At 40.9% G+C, this 16,343-nt stretch overlaps 1 pseudogene; it reads left to right on the top strand.

The window, feature by feature from the left end:
- The first annotated feature begins 11,870 nt into the window (after positions 1–11,870).
- LOC123968734 lies at positions 11,871–12,179 on the top strand (annotated as a pseudogene).
- The last annotated feature ends 4,164 nt before the right edge of the window (positions 12,180–16,343 follow it).

Here is a 16,343-nt window from a genome sequence, read left to right as displayed (position 1 = left end):
TCTCTTTCACTCTCTTTCTCTCTCTCTTTCTCTCTCTCTCTCTCTCTCACCCCAACCGGTCGAGGCAGATGGCCGCCCACCCTGAGCCATGGTTCTGCTCGAGGTTTCTGCCTCTTAAAAGGAAGTTTTTCCTTGCCTCTGTCGCCTAGTGCTTGCTCTTGGTGGGAACTGTTGGGCTTCTGTAAATATCATCATAGAGTACGGTCTAGACCTGCTCTTTTATGAAAAGCGCTGTGAGATAACTGTTGTTGTGATTTGGCGCTATATAAATAAAATTGAATTGAATTGAATTGAATAGAACAAACTCATTTAAAATGGCTCTCTTCAATGTGAGATCACTTTCAAGTAAGACTTTTATATTAAATAATTTTATTTTGTCTGCAAATTTAACTGAATCATGGTTGCAAATGAATGACTATAGCCAGCTAGCTGAACTGTGTCCACCTCAATATGATTGTTTTAGTCAACCAAGGGTCAGTGGTCGTGGTGGTGGGCTAGTGAGCGTGTATAGGAAAAATTTTAAATGTCATCAAGTATGCTGTGATGAATTTATCTCCTTTGAAGTTCTCACTCTTAAATTTGTTATAATTTATCGCCCCCCAAAACCGCCTGGAGGATTTTTATCAGAACTTGCTGAATTTCTATCTACTCTGGTTTTAAATTATGACAGAACTTTGTGGCGATTTCAATATTCATGTTGATGACCCCACCAATGTTAATGCAACAGATTTTTTAAATATGGCCACTTCTTTTAACTTCAAACAACATGTCAAAGGGCAAACACATAACCGTGGTCATACACTGGACTTGGTTTTTACCCTGGGTGTCAGCATTTCCTCGGTGGAATTAGTGGACATGACCATATCTGACCACAGATGTATTGTTTTTAGCTGTGATTCTCCTGTTACTCATGCCGCCTCACCAAGCTCCTTGTGTTCTCGCATCTTTAATGAACAAAGTGTTTCAAAGTTTTGCGCATTCTTTCAGAGCCAAAGCCAACACCTGTCTGATTCCAACACCAACAATCAATCATATCTGCTTGTCGTCACTAAATATTACTGCTCCTCTAAAGGTTAGGCCTACGTCTAAAGCTAGTAAGCAACCCTGGATAAATGACAGCAGCCTAAAAAGGGAATGCAGGAAAGCAGAAAAATCCAGTCTCCAAGTCCATTACCTCAGTCTGAAGGATTTATTAATTACATTTACAATTAACTACAATAACATGGTTAAGGATACGAGAACACACTATTTTTCTGAACTCATTACTACACATAAACACAATCCCAGGTTTCTGTTTAAGACTGTGGATCAGCTGGTAAACCCAACCCCTCCTTGTGCCTCAGCTGGAAGTAATGATGACTGTGAATAGTTTTTATCTTATTTTACCAATAAGGTGGTGTCAGTCAGAGCCTCTATTACCCCCACCGCCTCTTACTCGGAGGTCCCTCACCAGCAACAAGAGAGTTTTAACCAGTTTTATCCCATCGACTTGTCTGAGCTTTTAAAAACAGTATCACAAATGAGAGTGTCCTCCAGCCTACTTGATGTAATACCTACAAAGTTTTTACTGAAAGTAATGGATTCTGTTGGGCCCCATTTGATCTCTGTTTTTAACAGCTCCCTATCTACTGGTTGTGTCCCTGATATTTTTTTTAATTGAACCCACTTTGAACCCACTTTTAAAGAAACCTGGTTTAGATCCCTCCCTCCCACAAAATTTTAGACCAATTTCAAAACTGCCTTTTATTGCAAAGATTCTAGAAAGAATTGTGTCACAACAGCTGCTCACTGTACTGGAAAATAACAAATTATTTGAAAAGTTTCAGTCTGGTTTCAGGAAGTACCACAGCACTGAGACTGCCCTGCTTAAAGTCACCAATGACCTTTTAATGTCTGATGAAGGTATGTGCTCAGTCCTGGTACTCCTGGACCTTAGTGCTGCTTTTGACACCATTGATCACAACATCATGTTAGACAGACTGAGGCACTGGGTGGGGATTTCTGGTACGGCCCTAGAATGGTTTTCATCCTACCTGTCAAATAGGAAATTTTGCGTGTCTGTAAACAACTATGTCTCTTCGTTCTGTCCAGTTAAATATGGTGTGCCTCAGGGTTCGATCTTAGGACCCATTTTGTTTTCCTTGTATCTGCTTCCCCTTGGACATTCTTTTCTTTTCTTTTCATATTTATGCTGATGACACACAAATGTACCAGCCCGTCAGATCCACAGACCCTGGAATGCTGAGTTCACTTGCCGACTGAAGTTAAAAACTGGATGTCAAATAATTTCCTCCAGCTGAACTCACACAAAACAGAAATCCTGGTCGTCGGGTCCCAGCAGATGGCAAAACAAATACTGCCATCTGCTGGTTCCCAAGTAAATCACATTAAGCCTGTTGCAAAGAACCTTGGTGTCTGGTTTGATAATAATTTAAATTTCGAGCAGCACACCACAAAGCTTGTTCAATCATGTTTTTATCAACTTAGAAATGTAGCAAAAATTTGATCTATGTTAACTTTTAAGGACACCAAGACCATTTTACACGCCTTCATCTCATCACACCTGGATTATTGCAACAGCCTTTTCACTTGTTTAACCCAAAAATCTACTGATCGACTCCAGACTGTCCAGAACTCAGCTGCCAGGCTTTTAACCAGAACAAAGAAATATGACCACATTACCCCTGTTTTAGCTTCATTAAACAGGCTCCAAGTATGTTTTAGAATTGACTTTAAAATTTTATTGATCACTTAAAGCTCTTCATGGCCTCTCGCCTTGTTATATTTCTGACCTTTTAGTCCCATACGCACCAGCACGTACCTTGAGATCCTCGGGCAGAGGTCTGTTGTCTGTTCCATAGTCTTGACTGAAAACTAAAGGGGGCAGAGCGTTTGCAGTCAGGGCCCCGAGGCTCTGGAACAGCCTGCCCGAGGAAATCAGGTCAGCTGAGTCAGTGAACTCTTTTAAGTCCCTTCTTAAAACATACTTTTATAGGAGAACCTTTCACGATCTTATGACTTTATTTTATCCCTTTTATTTTATTCTATTTTACTTATTTTATATTTATCTATTATATTTATGTTTTCTTGCTTTTATCTTGTATTGTTTTTGTATTATTGTCTTTTGGGTATTATTGTCTTTACACTTGTTAAAGCACTTTGTAACTTGTTTTTGAAAAGTGCTCTACAAATAAGGATTATTATTATTATTATTATTATTATGCAACCATGGTTCTCAGCCACGACTAACTTGTGGATAGAACTCATTTTAACTTGGCACCGTTGCACAGACCACACACATACACTGTCATTTGGCCTTAAATACAACCACAGACGGCAGAGAGGAACCTTAAATCTTTACTGTACTTTCTTTGTTCTGACCACGTGTGTTCATGCTCGTGCATGCGAGACATAGGGAGGAAGAACAAAGAATCACTCACACACACTCTCTCCCTCTCTCTGTCCTCTAGTTTAGGGCATTTAAATTAGATTTCATCTTGTGTGTTTTGCTTTTATTTATACTTAAAATAAATGCTTGTGTGTGTGTTTGTGTGTATATATATATATATATATATATATATATATATATATATATATATATATATATATATGTTGATTTCTTTAATGTTGCATAAGCGTAAATACATCGCCAACCTCTTATATGTTGAACTCCAAATCCTTCAACCTACTAGCTATTGGTGGTAATTTTGGTTATAGTTTTTAATTTAATTATTAATCAGAGTTCTGACAGATCAGGCGATGTGCTGCTGCCAGGTCAAGCTCATATAGTTAGATTGTATGGATAGAATACAATACTAATACCAGTAGAAACATGCAGTTCCATAATTTATAGAGGCAGAAACTACTTCTCTAAAGAAAAGGGAATGAAATGCCCATCAGAGAAAAAGATGTAGCTATTTATGTAGCTTTTGCACATGTTGATGCAAAAGTCCCTTTGCCTGACAGAACAAAAAACACAGCAAACAGTTTCTCCAACCGCAGCACATTATGGGCCATGCCAGCATATGCACAATATATTTTCTCCCCTTTGCTTTCCTCCTGTACGCAGATCTGTTGCTATAAGGTTATGTGTCACGCTCCATATGGAATAGGCCATTTCCAACCAGAAAATGAGGAGGACACAGGGGCAGTCAGTTAACTGAGTTCTATAAAGACCTAAAAACGCTCCCTTAATTTCTTGTGCAAACTCATTCTGCATGCCTGTAAATCCATGAAAAAAGCTTGTCACAGCAAAGTAATATGACATGGCCAGCATTTATCTGACCAAGCATCTTTGGCAAGCTCGCTATGTCCCTGAGGTTAGCGTGCAATGTGGATGACAGTGTTCATGTCTTCCAGCCTAGAACCCTATCATTATGGTACCTCTCGGCGCAAACAGGCATTTTTCCCCAATTCCATGCTTTCACTTTCCTTGTTATAAAATGTGCCGCCCACTCAAATACACATCTACTCATTTAGATTTAACTACAGGTTTGCCATTATAGCCATGGGTCTTATTCTAGCCTGAGACATTTATGACTTTTATCACACTGTAGCTCTCACACTTTAGTTGTCTTCGCTCTTTATTATTTATTTATTATTATATATAATCCCATTTTCGGCGTCTATCTTCTCCTGCACCGTTTGTCCTACAAACTTCGTTCTAACTTCAAAATGTACATCCTTTTCAGGAGATTTATGCTATTACTTTTATTGCTGATATCTGTAATGGTTGATTTTATATTAATATTTTTATGTGAAAAAAATTAATGGGTTTCACTGGGAGCAAGAGGCTCAACTTTCTTCCAACCTACTCAAATTTAAGAGCTTAGTGCTCTGGCATGTGTGCAGCTACAGACTCCATTTGAGCTGTAAGTTGCAGAAAAGATGTTGATCTTTCAAAGTTGTATTTGGTGTTTGCTAAAAAATTTTTTAGTTTAGGACCCTTCCAATGTGATCAGTTAGAGTGGAGACAGGAGGATTTTGCTCCCTCAAAATGTCAAAATCTTGCTCAGTGGAGGTTTAGTTTTTTATCTCTGAACCTTAATTGATTGGAAAGGCTCATTCGTCTCTCATTTGCTCCCTGTTGTAGCTGCAGCCTGAGTCTTATGTTACTAATTCTTCAACTTGCTGTATCTTCCTCTCTGTTTAAGCAAATGCACTTTTTGTATTAACAAAGGATCAAATTGTGTCCTTACCAGCAGGCAGATCAATAGGTTAGTAAAATGTGTCAGGCAGATCACCTCTTATTCCAGTCATGGGTTTGAATCCCGCAGTGGTGGTAATTACTTTAAACACCTTAATGATACTAATTAACAAAATATAGTTCTAAACTAAAAATACACAAATAATGTGTAAATATCTTAATGGAAAATGCACATTTCTATCAACAAAGCATCAACTTGTGAGTTCTCTAACAGCTCTTATGTGATAGCTTAGTACATACTGTGTTGGTCTAATGAGCAATGGTTTTCTTTGCAGACCCAGATTCGATTCCCACCTCATCCCACTGTTAATTCATCACAGCAGCATGGTGTTTGAACTTAATGCTGTCAACATAATGTTTAATTTCCACTGACTTGCTGTGGTTGTTAGTAAATTTGTATTTTGTTGGTCTTTCTAAATGAAAATATTGTTTATATGGTCGCTTTCTGTGTTATTCAACGAAGGTTAAAATCAAGGGCAACTGGACTTGGTTGAAGATAGGCTCGGGTCATCGATACCGCTGGTTCATTAGTGTTCCTGGTTGCTGTGAAGACAGTCGTTACAGTCGTTAAGACTACCGGTGGCCAAGACTGAACGACCATCGTTGGTATCTTCACCTGAGGCCAATAACGTTTGTTGAGTTTCCTGGGAAGTGATGAAAGGACAGCATTGTAAGTGGGAGATAAGTGGTGGTGTAGACCCCCTCCCCTGTTCAATGACGGCTTCTCAACCCTGGTGTAGATGGCTTCCTTGACACCTCAGGTGAAGATACCAACGATGGTCGTTCAGTCTTGGCCACCGGTAGTGACCCTGGCCAACGACCCCACTGAGGTTAAATAGCTGAGTTTCCCTGCCAGTCAGTCAGAAATGAAGAAGTCCTTTGGATGAGAGAAGAAACGTCTTCCAGTATCTTCAACCAAGTCCAGTTGCCCTTGATTTTAACCTTCGTTGGATAACTATGACCTGGATGACAGAGAATCTTCATAGACTTTCTGTGTTATTTCGCAACAGTGGACTAGATATCACAGAAAACATATTTAACAGCAACACTGTCATAGATTGCCTTCTATTGGTACTTTCGAGGCATGTGCTTTGGGGGCATTACAAGTTATGAAACCAAACATGAGGAAAGGAAAACGTTAATAACGCACTTTAATCACCATGCCTTAATCCAGTGGTTAAGGCATTGCCGTGAATATCCAAAGATTGACGATGCGAATCCAGGGCATAGCATGTAGACCGCAATACTGAACCGAAGAAATATTATTCAAAGTGTGTGACAATTCAGAGCAACACTATCTGACGCACACTATCGGCCACATGGTGGCGCTGTAAATAATGCTTAAAAATGCAAACTTTGAAAGGATTTCTCACACAGGTCCAGCTCAATGTGCTCTACAAAAAAGCCTCAAGGACCATTAAGGTCCGCTTATAAAAAATTTCCGCCATTTTGAATTTTTTTTAAAAACACATCTTTGACCGTAGACCGTAGCTCTGATTGCCACCAAATTTTCAGTGAAACATCATTGGATCAACCCTATTAAAAGTTGTTGATAGCATGTTGATATCTCAATTAATTTTCAAGATATTGACCAATGAAATTCGAAAGGGGCGTGGATCTGGACATAAATGAACATAAATCAGCAACCATAGGGCCAATCATCACAAAACTCACAGGATATGTTCTGATAAGTGCCACAGATATACCTGGGCAGTCTGATGTACATATGCCTCTAGGGGGCGCTACAAGCAAGAGCCACAGCTCTCACTTTAGTTGTCTTCACTCTTCATTATTTAGTGTGAGAGCTTTTGTTGTTCTCGCTCTTTGTTATTAGTGTGAGAGCTGTGTGTTCATGGGAGGCTGCTGAGCGCAGTTTCAATGCCTGCTCACCCGGCTACGCTCCCCACAATCATTCACAAGTTACACAATATTTTCAAAATATACCAGGCCAATGTCCATATTTTGGCAATATATACTGTTTAAATGCTGATTTTTATTGAGAGTTATCCTTAAAACACTATCTGTCCATATAACCACATTCCAAATAACAAAAAGCTGAAATATTGATAAAAACAGTGAATATTCACCAACATTCCTGTGACCAAAAGCACTCCCATGCCTTACATGTGTGAAACTTGAGAACGGAACATCCCACAGTGATGGTGCATCAATATATATATTCATGATATAAAAACAGTAATCATTATTATCATATTTAACATCGATTTTGATTTCATGGGGATGGGATATTTTATAGGTAGGTAGGTAGGTAGATTTAGTAGCGTAATCCTTTGGGCTCTGCGTAGGCACCTCAACGATATCATTTATGCTCAGGAGATAGATACCAATGATCTTCTGAGCAGTTTTAATCACCTGCTGCATATTGTATAATAATTATATGTTTCTGTAAAAATACACTGAGCAGACTCTTTATTTGAGTATTTGGTACTGAAGTAATCCAAAAGTAACTAAAAGTAATCAGGTTACATTTACATTTATTTTGTGGTACTTGGATTACGTTACTGATTACATTTTGTAACAAGTAATTGTACTGGATTACATTTTACATTTTTCAAGTAATCTTCCCAACCCCGTGAATGTTGATCCTATGTAAGTTACCATTGGCTTTTAAGCCTTTTCTCTCATGTCAAAACTTGCTAATATGCATTTGTCTTGAACTGTCAACGATAACCGAGACCCATACGAGCTATGTTACTAGTCTTTTAAAATGATCGAAGTGGAGATAATGTTGCAGCATGTAGGCTCAGGTTACGCATTGCCAGCCGTCAGCAATATCATTAATGAATTTTACTTCAGTCACAGATACTGATACACTTGCCTTAATAAAGGCAATGATTAAGCAGGATCACCTCAACAGTAAATGTGATGTTTTATTTCAGCGTTTCCCCACACATTGATTTATTTGCATTATCAACACTGACCGCCTCACATATGAGGAATTTGACTCGATTGTACATTGCTCACGATGTGCTTACTCATACAAAAGTACACACAATAATAACAATAAGATAAAGTCAGACACAGACTTCAGTGTAGACAACACAAATATAAACACTATGAACAAAAACAATGTAGACATATTGACAAATAGTGCAGTGAGCAGAGTGCAAAGGATGCAGGAATAAATAAGTATTTGGAAAGTATTGAGGAAAAAGGGTTTGAGGGACTGGAGTGGAGGGAGAGGGGGATGCCGGGGAAACACTGGCATGGGGGAACCGAGGAGACTGGGACCGAGGAAGCGAGGAGGTGAGGGGGAACTGGGAGGACGCCGTGGGGGAAGTCTGGGGAGGAGAGGACCAGAGGATGAGCCCAGCCGACTGAACAGAGGACTAGGGTGAGTGAACCTGGGAGAGAAACAGACAAAGAGACAAGGTTAGTGACAGCAGAGACGAAGCACGGGGAAATTGGAAGAAATCAATATTACATGTGAGCTTGAATGAAGAGGTGGCACCAGGCAAAGAGCAACAACGATCAAGCAAGAATGGTGTGGAGAACCGGGGTTGAAATACAGGCAGTGATGAGGTTGATTACCGGCAGATGTGGCAGGCTGACGAGGTGGCTGATGAGGTGCAGGTGCAGGTTGTTGGCTGGGCTCAGGATCAGAGGGAGAGAGAGCAGGGAGGCACACACAGGGGAGGAGACACAGGGAGGCAGGCGGAGAACAGAGAAAACCAAGGAAAAAGCAGAATAACTGATGAAAAGGAGAAAAAAACAGGACCCTCACCGTCAGCCGGGCTGCCACCACAACACTACAATATGACAATAGAACAGTATGAACAGCTCTGAAATAGAGAATGGTGAATAAATAATAAGTGTTAGCCAGTAAACAGGTGGCTGATTAGAGACAGAGTTACTGGGTTATTGTACAAGAATTGTTCCTGACACCGTGAGTCAGAAATCAGCTGTTCATCAGAGTGATGGCTTGTGGGAAGAAACTGTTTCTAAGTCTGTTAGTTTTGGTGTACAGTGCTCTGTAGCACCTACCAGAGGGGAGAAGCTGGAACAGATTGTGTCCGGGGTGAGATGGATCTGCAGTGATGTTTCCTGCCCATTTCCTGACTCTGGTAGTCCTGAATGTAGGGCAGGTTGGCACCGATGATCTTTTTGGCAGTCCTGACTGTCCGTTGTAGTCTGCTCCTGTCCTTTTTGGTGGCAGATCCAAACCAGACAGTGATGGATGTGCAGAGGACAGACTGGATGATAGATGTGTAAAAGTGGATCAGCAGGTCCTAGGCAGGTTGAGCTTCCTGAGTTGGCGCAGGTGATGTTTCCCAGTCTCACCTGCTGACTCCTGTCAGTCAGGAAGTTTGTGATCCACTGACAGGTGGAGGCTGGCACAGTGAGCTGGGTGAGTTTTGTGCTGAGGATGTCCGGGATGATGGTGTTGAACGCCGAGCTGAAGTCCATGAACAGGATCTTTGCATATGTCCCTGGAGAGTTGAGGTGTTGCAGGATGTCCGTTGCAGCCCTGTAGGCAAACTGCAGGGTCCAGCAAGGGGTCTGTAATGTCCTTCAGGTGGGCCAACACCAGTCTTTCAAAGGACTTCACGACTACAAATGTCAGGGCGACAGGCCTGTAGTCATTTAGTCCAGAGATGGAGGGTTTTTTAGGGACCGGGATGATTGTGGAGCATTTGAAGGAGGGGGAAACTTCACACAGCTCCAGTGATCTGTTGAAAATCTGTGTGAAGATGGGGGCCAGCTGGTCTGCACACCAGGATGGAGACACACCATCGGGGCCAGGAGCCTTCCTGATCTTCTGCCTTTGGAAGAGGTGGCTCACGTTCTCTTCACAGATCTTGAGTGCAGGTGAGGTGTCAGAGAGGGGGGGTGGCATTGTGTCAGAGGGGGAAGGTGACTGTTTGAAAATGGTGTTGGAGCGGGGGAGAGGTGTGACTGTGGAATTTTCAAATCTACAGTAAAAGCCATTCAGCTCGTATGCCAGTTGTTGAGTACCAGCAATGTTGGGGGATGGTCTCCTGTAGTTTGTGAGTGTCCGCAGGCCTCTCCACACTGATGCAGGGTCGTTGGCTGCAAAGCTGTTATTTAGCTTTTTATCTCTTTGCTGCTTTTACCTCTTTAGTCAGCGTGTTCCTGGCCTGGTTGTACATGACTCTGTTCCCACTTCTGAAGGCCTCCTCCTTGGCCTGACAAAGCTGCCTGAGTTTCGCTGTGAACCAGGGTTTTTGGTTGTTGTATGTGCGGAAGGTTTTAGTCGGTACACACATGTCCTCACAAAAGCTGATATAAGATGTCACAGTGTCAGTTAGTTCGTCCAGGTCAATGGCTGCAGCCTCAAAAACACTCCAGTCAGTGCAGTCAAAGCAGGCCTGTAAATTCAGCTTTGACTCGTTGGTCCATCTTTTCACAGTCTTCACAACAGGTTTAGCAAATTTCAGTTTTTGCGTGTATGTTGGGATAAGATGAACCAGACAGTGATCAGAGAGTCCCAAGGCTGCACGGGGAAAAGAGCGATAGGCGTCCATTAATGTAGTGTAGCAGTGGTCCAGTGTGTTAGTGTCCCTGGTGGGACACTTAATATGCTGTCTGTACTTTGGGAGTTGTCGCTGAGGTTTGCTCTGTTGAAGTCTCCAAGAACAATGAGCAGGGAGTCTGGATGTTTTTTCTCCACGTTAGTTATCTGGTCGGCCAGGTGTAGTAACGCCTCACTAACACAGGCCTGAGGTGGAATATAAACAGCGACCAGGACAAACGAGGAAAATTCCCGTGGTGAATAAAAAGGTTTACAGATTATAAATAATGTCTCTAAGTGAGAGGCTGCATGATTTTTCCAACACTGTGACATCTGTGCACCAACCTTCGTTTATTACATTTACATTTATTCATTTAGCTGACGCTTCTATCCAAAGCGACTTATAATTCTATACATGTCAGAGGTCGCACGCCTCTGGAGTAACTAGGGGTTAAGTGTCTTGCTCAGGGACACAATGGTGGATGTCTCACAGGTCTCACGCCTCCCTCTCTCTCTCGCCACAGTTATGCTGTAATTCTCTAGGAAACACTGTGTTTACATACAATAATTGGGATTCATGTTGATAAATAAGGGTGAGTGTGAGCAATCATTCTCAATGTGACAACCATTTCCATTGTATGTTGACTGGTAGGCCTACCCTATAGGCCTTTTTGCTATGTTGATTATGAAGTAATTTATTCCACCGTGTTGTCCACCTTTAGATGGCCTGCATTAAAACAATACGGGGCACTGTGTAAAAGATGTGCTTTTTGTAGTCCATCTTCAGAACATTGTAGTTTCATCACGGCAGGTCACGTCAGTAAAATGTAAATGCTCTGTATTTGAATGCGTCTTTCTAGTCTTTTCGACCGCTCAAAGCACTTTTACACTACATCACATTCACACACTGATCCTAAGTGCTCAAACAGAAACTAACATTCACACACATTCATACTACGGTGGAACAGCCACCAGGGGCAGTTCGGGGTTGACTATCTTGCCCAAGGACACTTCAATATGCAGCCTGGAGGAGCTGGGGATTGAACCGCCGACCTTCCGATTAACAAGCAACCCGCTCTATCGCCTGAGCCACAGCCTCCAGAAAACGCACATTTTCCGAGAGACACAGTTTTATTCCTACTCCTGAGAGATTTTAACCAAAAGCTGACTATGGGAGACATTGAAAAAGGAAAGAAAACTTTTGTCCAGAAGTGTGCTCAGTGCCACACAGTAGAGCGGGGAAGCACAAAGTGAGTCCCAATCTCTGGGGTCTGTTCGGATGCAAGACTGGACAGGCAAGAGGGCTTCTCGTACACAGACACCATCAAGAGTAAATGTATTGTGTGGAGTGAGGAAACCTTGATGGAGTGCCTGGAGAGCCCCAAGAAGTACATTCCTGGAACTAAAATGATCTTCGCTGGTATCAAGAAGGGAGAGCGCCAAGACCTCATTGCATACCTTAAATCGGCAACATCATGATGTCATAGAAATCGGAATATTTAATGTAATTTTATTGTATTTTATAGGGCTTGCACATGCTAAATATATGGTTTTATGTTTAGCAATTTCTACATATGGTTAAATTATGTTGTCAAGGATTAGAAACGTGGCACTACTTGTGAGCCAGTGAGTTCACACTGAGTGTCACTTCCTCTTTAATGTCAGGATGTGAACAAATTGTTCAAGTGGCTAAACATAAATTAGTCAAGTTTTGTTTATTTTGTCAATCTGTACTTTGATTCATATGAGAAGAAAAAACTAATGACATTATTTCTAGCTGTGATACGTTACCAGACCTGTCACCTGTCTGTTTTCCATGACAACACTGACATGACAGTAACCGCCGTTAGTCTTTTCTTAAGTCCTTCTGAATTCTCCTTCACATCTTTCCTAGACTTCATGACAATTTCCATCGAGTTCAAAGAAAAGTGGTATCAAAGGAAAATTTTTTTTTGCTTTTTGACCGCAGCCCAGGTCTTCCCCACATCGTTTGCTCAGCAACACCTTGACAGCCAGTGGCAGAATGATGACATGCAGCTACACGTCATAACTGGTTAGATTTGGCAGGGGCCCAGAGAACATTATGTTTCCAAATACAGGTGTTGGAAGAGGGGGTCATCATATATTCTGGTTTATATGGTATTATCAGAAATAAAAAAAACGTCTTCCCAAGATAAAGGATCCACGCTTATTCTAAAATGATAGGATCCTGAAACAGTGGTGCTTCATTACATCTTGATTTCTATCCTTTAATCTGATTGTCCTTTTCCATTTTAGTAAAGCTTTCTGCTCCACCTGTTGCTACATTGCTGTGTACTTTGGCCAATGACCAAAGAGGCATTAGTTGGTCTGGATCAACATGAGATGCACATTTATCGTCCTGCTGTCCCTGGCAACAAATATGGTATCACTTTGCCTACACCACTAATAGCCCATAATAAGAAGGAAATTAATCATGTTTGATTTGTGAGACAGGATGTCCCTGAACCTAAGACCACAGACTGTCCAGTCACAGCCTACATGATCAATAAAGTGACTAGCACAAATAGGAGAGGAGGTAATGTGGCTTTGTGTATGAAGACTTTTGTGTGACATACACAAAAATGCAGTTATTAGGCAGTAAAGATAATTAAAATAGATTTTTAAAAATTTAACCTTTATTTAAGGAGATCTGGCCAAGAATAGCAGCAACACAACATTTCAACAATAAATTAACATAAAATCGCATCCATGTAGAATTGGGTAACCTTAAGATAAAGCATTTGCACACAGACAAACTTGACTAAATAGATTTAACTATAGTTTTGATATCGGTCAGGGTTACTATCTTTGGAAGTTTAAGACAGTTTTTAGGTTGTCCATGTAGCAGGTGCAGAAAACCTAGTTCTGTTTGGACTTTGGTAACAATAAAATGCAGTGTCTTGAGAACAAAAATTGTATTTTCCACATTTCAAGTTTAAAAGAGAAGAAAAATAAGTAGGCATTTTGCCAGGAATGGATTTGTAAATAAAATACCAATGGCTGAGGTGGTATATATTTAAAGCAGGCCAATTCCCTTTTGAATATAATACAGTGGTGATAAGAGGTCCACAGTTTGTAATGAATATCAGAGCCACATTACCATAATCAATGACCGGTAAAATGGTAGACTCCTCCAATTTCTGTTTCACAACAAAAGAAAAGAGGGACTTGCTTCTGTAGTTAAATCCTAATAATTTGCAAAGACTGGAAATATGCTTAAAAAGACAAGTGGTCATGGAAACTACCACCTTTTTCCAGGAATAACTCCTCAACCATTTGGCCTAGATGCATAATTCTGGTCTCCTCTGAAAGGACAGAAGCTAAGGAATATAAATCCATTGTAAATTAACATTTATTTTAGAATTACAGACTAAATGGAGACACAATAAAGAAAAATATATTTTCATCCTTACCTGGTAAATAAGCTATATTTTGATGCAATAAACCATCAAAGCCATCATCAGATATCAGATTATAAAGCAACTGAATATCTTTTAATACACCTGGAATGCAATTGTACATACAATATTTAAAAAACAACAACAGACAAATGTACATATTTTGGCTATATTTAGAGTTTAAATCTTGACTTTTATTGGGAGTTATCTTTAAAACTAAAAATTTCTGTCCATACAACCCTGTTCCAAATAACATAAAAATTCCAAAACATTGAAATATAATAGTGAATATTCATCAACATTCCTGTGACCAAAAGCACTCCCATGCTTTACAGGTGTGTAACTTAAGAACGGAACATCCCAGCTACTACAGGTCTGCCACCAGACTGCGTAGACCGTGTGTACCAAAGCGGCACTTCTCTCTGCAGAAAACGGTGAGAGAAGGCAGGCACAACTCCCAAGTATTACACAATAATCAAGATGGTGCCCAGCAATATTCGTAGCAAGAAATCAGCTGATTTTTTGACTGAAAACGGAGAGAACAGCAAAAGTAAGTTAGTGGTTTTAAAGCGGTGGCATTACGCTTTTTGGCTTTTCCCCTCTCCTTTATTGAGTTATATATTTTTTTTGTGCATGTAACAGATTTGCAAAGTGAAAAAGCCCAAAGTCCAGCCCAAAGGGAGTTCCCATCTCCCACAGAAAGCTCTGCTCTGAACTGCTTGAAAACAGCTCGTTTGTAGTCCAGCCCTTCACTTCCTTCACTTGTGACATCACAATGAAAACGCGTTATAAAGCTTGCCAAGCAGCTAGGGGGGTCAGACACACCCTCAAACCAAGCTAGTCTGAGCGGAGGCCCTTTGGCTTGACTTGCCTTTGTTTGGTTTTCCATTGTAGAAATGTTGTACTTGTACCTGCTTCCAGGTACTTTTTTTCGGATCACCTCACCTCCGTCGAGGTTCCAAGCGAGCTGAGGGAAACTAAAACGTAACGTGAAAACACGACAGACTGCTGATTGGTCAGAGAGAATATTCACTATTCACTGCATCATCATTGCGTGCACCAGACAGAGGCCAGCAACAGAAAGTTTTATATTTTACAGTTTTCGGAATTTCATCACTAAATCTGTCTTTACATTCTGAGGAATGTTGAAACGTTTAAGCTTAAATCAAGAGACAGTTGTATGTGGATCGCTGGTGTGTGTGTCGCATTGAACATTTGTGTGTGGCGTCGCTATGACGACAAGCTACATACTATCTCTGGGTACTATCTGCAATGGAAAACGGAGCAGGGCCGAGTAGAGTCGAGTCCATCGATTTGCGCTATGGAAGCATTTTTCGGCAAGGCTGCATAGATCGTCAGAACACCGGCAACAGTTCAACGTTTAATCCTGATGGTAAAATGTGGAAACAATGATGTTGTGGAATTGTGAGTAACTCTTATACCATCTGCTAGGTTATAGTCGCAGTCTGAAGCGGCTTTGATTTGGATCACACTACCTTGTTTCTTACGACCCGCCCTTCTCTGCTTCTGATTGGCTAGTAGTCTTTACCTGGGAACTGCGCATGTGCAACTCACAAACAAAGATTTTGTACAAGTAAGATGCATCACTCTGTAGCTTAAGAGCAGAGCGTACGACACATAGGATGAAAAGAGGAGCGGCAGCAATGTGCAGTGTGAGAAAAATATGGTGTTTTTTGAAAATTAAACCATGTAAACCTGTTCTGGTACAACCCCTAATTAAGATTTTGAACCTGATAATGCTGCCCCCCGGTGTCGGTGCTCAATTAATACAGGCTACCCAGTGCAGAATGATTCATCAACATTTTCAATGTTTCAAATGTTTTCCAGGAAATGACACACTCTAAAATGTCTTCAAGAATACCTACAGAACAACATTTTTTGTCATTGATGGGCCAGATCCTGCCATAGGTACAGGCCCAGTGCAAGGATAAAAACATTAATCATTATTTTCATATTTAGGGCCCGAGCACGACTGTGCGAGGTCCCTATTGAATTTGCTCGGATTATATTTGTTTTTAGGGCCCGAGCACGACCGTGCGAGGTCCCTATTGAATTTGCTCGGATTATATATATATATATTTTTTTTCTGCAAAGTAGGCCCAAATGACATGGCCTAAACATACTCGAAAACTCACCAAAATTTGCAAACATGTCAGAACCGGTGAAAAATTTCGTATTCTACAAGTTTCGCACATGGGCGTGG

This window comes from Micropterus dolomieu, linkage group LG03 (assembly GCF_021292245.1).
Source record: "Micropterus dolomieu isolate WLL.071019.BEF.003 ecotype Adirondacks linkage group LG03, ASM2129224v1, whole genome shotgun sequence".
NCBI classification, from domain to species: Eukaryota; Metazoa; Chordata; class Actinopteri; order Centrarchiformes; family Centrarchidae; genus Micropterus; species Micropterus dolomieu.
This window is presented reverse-complemented; position numbering and strand designations above follow the sequence as displayed.